The 6,170-nt window shown below is 32.9% G+C and overlaps 2 pseudogenes; both read right to left on the bottom strand.

Annotated features, from left to right (window-relative positions):
* Positions 1-1,332: 1,332 nt before the first annotated feature.
* Positions 1,333-3,242, bottom strand: LOC105132370 (uncharacterized; annotated as a pseudogene).
* LOC105132441 (uncharacterized) lies at positions 3,190-5,440 on the bottom strand (annotated as a pseudogene).
* Positions 5,441-6,170: the final 730 nt, after the last annotated feature.

Below are 6,170 nucleotides of genomic sequence, written 5' to 3'. Positions count from 1 at the left end.
TTGATTGCTATATATATTTTGTTTTGAATATTTATTTTTTAATTTTATTTCTTAAAATTTTATTTTTATATTAACTTTGATCCTCATTTTCATAGTTGTTATTTGCTTTTCTCCTATTACTTTTTTACTGAATTTTTTTATTTATCAAATTTGATCCTTATTCTTTTTATTATTACTTATTTATTTGAAATAATTTATAAAATGTTAATTATTATTATTTTAATTTCTTTATCTTTTTATTTTTTTTAATTTTTAATTTTTATCTTTATTATTTTAATTATTATTTATTTTATTTGAGATAATTTATGAAATTCTATTTTTTTTCAATTTCATTCTCATGCAACTTTTTAATTTGTAAGATTTGTTTCTTATTATTTTAATAAACTTGAAAAAAAATATATCAATAAGTTATTTTCCAGCTATTTTTTATGACATAACCAAACACTGGAAAATATTTTTCAACTTATTTTCTATTATATTACCAAATATAAAAAATAATTTATTTTTTAAAAAAATTACTTTTCAATAAATAATTAGAAAATAAATTTCGTTTTCCACTTGGGGCGAGGGATGTTAATGGCAATAAAGGTTACCACGGTTTCAGGGCTGGCTGCTGCAAAAAAAATTTCTAGCTCTAAAATTAATAAATTTTAACTCTTGCCCCCTCTAATTTTTGTTTTCTAATATGGCCCCATACCTAATGTGCTGGCCCCCCCAGCTTCGGTTCGATGTCAGCACAATTATTATTGCAGGTAAATAATCTAGTTCACATCCACTTCAACGAGTGAACGATAGCCATTGTTTGCTCTTGTAAATAATCACCTTATTCACACATATACCAAAAAAAAATGTTAATTAACTCGAATTTTATTCGTGAATTAACAAAACGCATATCAAGACACGACATGGTTCTGATCATGGTAGGCATCAACAGTCATGAAGAATGCTGCTCTGGAGTTGGCGCTTTCTTTTCCATCACACAATCAACATAACATAACATCCCTGTTCGTATAGAAGCTTTGATTTGTCATTTATGCAGTTCAGGTGAAAGTCAGTGGGTGCAAATGTGCCTTTCTGCGGGAACGGTGATGGTCCGGTGCTCCTGAAAAGAGGCAGCAAATGAGTATCGGTGTGAGAGCTAGTTAGAAGACCAAGGTTCTGATCCAATAAACATGCATTCACGTTGAAGACCTAATCAATATAAGATGTAATAAAACAATCTGGTATCCCAATTTCCCTTGCTTTTAATCTACTTCACCTTTCCTTCCATGTCAAGAAGACCCCAGAAGCATGAGAATTCTACTTCATCTTCAATGCAAGACTAAAGCGCACCTAAGCATTTACAGCCATTTGAAATTGCCCTGGGACACGAAGTGAGGGAGTCTGGATTGCTCCAGCTTTGCCAAGCTGACGACAAGCAGCCGTCTGATCATCACCTCTACTGCATCACAAGAAAACAACGCTTGGCTCCTGCCAAAATGTTTCGAAACTTGGTCATGTTTTCTGCACTGGTTGGTCTAAACTGGGATCCACAGTGAGGATTAAGTTGGACTGGATTGATCTTGCATGGAATGCCTTGAACAATATCAACAAGTCTCTTTGCATCACCAACACTGAAAACAAACAATTACCGTTGTAGTCACTACAGTACAATTTCAAACACATGAATTAGTTGGATTATTAACCCAATAAGCTGTTTTTGAATTAAAATAGTATGAAGGCTAAGCAAACAGGGAAGTCCTACCACGGCAACAACAAAGCTTAACTTTTTCTAGAAAAATAGAAAGACCCCTTTTCAAGCCAATGAGGTCAGTAGTGAGCATTTTTGTTAATGTTTTAGCATTTTTGTTACACTAAACTGAGCTGAAGAGGTTTGACATATTGGCGACTTTGCCCACAATGTTTAGCTGAGCAATTTTCCAAAAGCCAGTGATCTCTTCATGACATCCAAACCAACAAAACTAGCCTTCAGTGCTGAGTTCTTTTCCAATCTCTAGGGAGGATTTGATCACACAGCAAACCAGGAAGGCATGTTTCCATCTAATTGTACTCTTAACTGGATTGCATACATATTGTTAACCGATGAAAGGTACAACAGACATCCAATTTTCAGAGATGTCAAATGCCCTACAAAATACCACTTAATTGGAAAAGGCATTACTCTAAATTAAAAATTCTTTACTTCATGTTTCAAATTCAGCTGTACTCCAGCTTCCTAGAATCTGAGTATTCAGCTACTGCCCAACTTCCTGGAACTCACATGTTTTGGTTCAATGAGCTTCACTGAATACAGACGGTGTTTTGTGTTGCCTTTGGTCATAACAATTGATTTTGGACTCTACTGTAAATAATGGAACGTGTAACATAAATGATTTACAGTAATCATTTGTCTGATTCAATAAATGATTTTCTTAACCTTCGGACATATTTCAACATTACTATTGTAACGGATGTATATTTATAGAAGCTGTATCAGGTTATCTGAGCTAAGATAAAGTCAGAACATCTTAGCAAACAAACCTTTGTGTTAGCTTATGCGCACCCAGTTTGAAGATGTTATGCCCTATCCAGTTGAAGGTAGCAAACCTGGGCAACATGGATTTGTCTCTCATATCGTGACACCCTAGCAGAGGCTACCTAGCTAACCACTCACTGTCTGAAGAGTTTCAATGCCTGACAAGTGCATATGTCCATCTTTGGTTTTACAAGGGCGCCTTGTATGTATTTACCTTTTTTTTATTTATTTTTTGAGATCTACCTGTGTAATTTATTTTAGCTAAAACAGCTGTGTGGTTACAATTGTTTCTAGCTAATCTTTTCATCATTTTGATTTGCACTGTGATTTTTTTTTGTAAATAAATATGTGTATACTTTTAGTTAAAATCAGTTCCTTGTAACGTTGCATGCAAAACCCATGAATTATGGAACAAAATACAAAAGAAAGAAAGCAAAACAGTTATATCCCATGAAACAAAATGCAAAAGGGGCCTATCTAACCTGTCATTTACTCCTTCAAGCATCACATACTCAAATAGAACTTTGTAGATTCTTTAAGCGAAGTTCCTCTCGAAGCGTTTGAACAAGCAACCTTAAGTTATACTTCCAATTAATCGGCATGATCCAGTTTCTGATCTGCATAGTTTATTATGAAAGATAAGGTCACTCACATCAGCATGTTTCTCCAGTAAATTAATTGAAATGTAGCTCATCAGTGGTAGCGTTCAAACTAACAGCTAAAGCACAGTTGGATTCATGGAGGAAATGTTTCAACTGTGGGACAAGCCCACTAGTAGAAACAGTGACCTTGCGTGGACTAAAGTGAAGGCCCTGGTCGTGCATCATAATGTTTGCAGCTTTAATAAAACTGACGTTTTTATGTCAATAATTAGCAAAAATTTCTTGCCAAGTTTGAAGATTCAAGAGTCTATTCTTGGAGGAATAGATTACTTTCAACTTCTGGTCAGCAGTTGCCTTATAACACGAAAGTAGACAACATTTGTTGCCTCGACAATCAGCATTTTAAGAACCAGAAGACATACCAAGAGCAGTGGACTCGTTTCCATGAAGTATTTTGATGGAACAGAGTCATATAATTTGAGATTTACAATTTCTTGGAAAACTCAAGTAAGTGACATATGATGTTTTGGTAATTGTTATAACTGACAGATAAAAATAATGGCTATTCTCAGTCATGAACTACTTAGATTTCAGATATTGTGCTTCAGGTGCTTGCTCTGAGTGGAGCTTACCAATGAGCTTGGGAGAAATTCTGGAAACCCTAGAATGAGAAGATACCAATTTAAAGAACCCAAAGAATCCATGATTATCATGCTTGTACAGACTACGATCTTGTTTTTCTTAAATCAAATGTATCCATTTAAAATGAAAATAAAATAGGTGGAAGACAGGTCTGCACAGTTGCTCAGTTATGCTACCAAATTTAAAATGAGGTGGTGATGGGAGGCAGTCATGAAATAATTTCTTTATTAGAAAATAAATATTCTAAAAAAAACAGCAATAAGTTGGATCCATAACACTAGATTCAGCATAGTAACACTCAATTGAGATCTAATTTTGTCAAAACTACGAGGAAAAGCTTTCAGAAACTTCATTTGTGAGGAGATGTGCAAATACAGCCCGCTCTGCTACCCCAGCTGTGGACAGATGTCTCTTCACCCTTCCTGAAAAATCAGATTCATGAAACATGAAAATGCATATTATTAGTGATGAACTGAATGCTTTAACACAAAGTGCCAATAAGGAAGATATTAACTTGCCTGCGTGTGTAGCAGAACTGACAAATCATGGCACAATCCACTTGACTTGGAACACAAATCGTTGCCAATCCATCATTGCAAGGTATAACAACAGTTTCTATTACCAATCCATCATCCAACCTAAATAAAATCTGTAATTCCCATTGAGTTTCAAAATCAAGAGAAGATTCTCATAGCAGGACGACTGTCTAAAGCATCCATGCTAATTTAAGTTTTCAAATCATAAAATAAGCGACATAAAAGTAGGATAAAGAGGTAGAAAGACAAATTAAACAGATTCTAACAAAGAGAGAATGAATACAATCGCTTAGGTTATGGGTACCTTCCTAGTTCCAGCAGATACTGTAAGAATATTTTCTAAAGAAAATGCCTTGAATTTTGGTATGGTGGCCTAACATTTTCACAAAATATTTGTTCAAACTTCAAACCTACAAAAGGTTAACAAATATAGAATTTATAAGACTAGGCATTTTCCCAATTCAGGACAAGAAGCTCAGCAGTGAAACAAATAGAGAGTCAAAAAAATGCTCTAAACATTCCAAATCATTGTCAACATTAATGCTCCAACAGACATGTGTCAACATTATGTTGAGTTTCAGCTACTGCGTTGTCTGTGCTGAACTGTGAGACGAAAGCACCTATGGAAGAGTAGTGTTTGGTAATTGGCTGTTGTATTGTAAGCGCAAAGCAGTGTCGTGTGCTTCGGCCTGACCAGGTCTGAATCCATAAGATTGAACCCATGTCTGTTGGAGCATATACCACCATAATAAATAAGAAATCCTTGATTTCCAGAAAATCTGAAAGCTTTAATATTCGCACCTTCATCTCCTATAGGAAAGTGAAGCAACTAGTGCTGGCTGCGTACCCTCAAATTGTCATAGAGAATGAAAGGAAGAAACAAAATAAATTCAAAGAGCTCCAGTCACATTATTTAGAACGAATAGCCATCACGGGGAGCAATTTATCGCTGGTTAATTAAGTTTTTATTAAGCAACTAAGCTCTAGGAAGCCCAAATTCACTAATAAAGGGAAACAAGTGCCTTAACCAGCAGCTTCATGAGAAATAAAACTGCATGGAATTTTACAATAATTGAAATAAATTAAATTAAACGAGTTGGAATGCATACTTCAAGTTCAATGGATGTCTTTCCTTTAAGAACCATCTTTGAGCTTCCAAGTGGAATGGCAGTAGCAGTATCTCACGCCACTACTCCCTACCCTCACCCCCGAAAAATCATATATCAGACTAATAGTTTAGGATGGAACGAGTTAGAAGTTGGTTTAGAGGTCTGGAAATATTATTTTTAAAATGTTTATTTTTTTCACACAGAAATAATATTTTTAGGATATAATTAAATCCTTTAAAAAATTAAAACAAATAAAATGAATATATATATATATATATTTGCTATATTTTTTTTTATATAGTAACATGTTTTAATAAATTTGAAACATAAAAATGAAATATTATGTTTTTTTTTTGTTATGATTGTTAATGAAATTATATAATTATTAAAGAAACAATTATACTTTAAATTAAACTAAATAGCTATTTTTTAATTTTATTTCAACAGTTATAAATATTAAAATTAATTACAAAAATAAATTAATTTTACTACACATTAAACTTTATATTCTAACTACAGTGCCAAGTTACATATTTAATTATTATAAATATTCATATAATAACATTAAAAATACTTTGTATAAAGAAATTCATAACTTTCATTTAATTTACTATATAATAAAAAAATATATTTATAAACATTAATCCTTTTTTTTGTGGAATAAATATATTTTTCTTTTTTAGTTATTTACAAACTACACTAACACGAAACAAAGGGAATGGTAAACTGTATTAAATAATATTTATATAGTTTTTATTTATTAAAA

This window comes from Populus euphratica, unplaced genomic scaffold (genome assembly GCF_000495115.2).
Source record: "Populus euphratica unplaced genomic scaffold, PopEup_1.0 scaffold85.1, whole genome shotgun sequence".
NCBI lineage: Eukaryota > Viridiplantae > Streptophyta > Magnoliopsida > Malpighiales > Salicaceae > Populus > Populus euphratica.
Note: the sequence above shows the minus strand (reverse complement) of the source record. Positions and strands in the feature narration are given on the sequence as shown.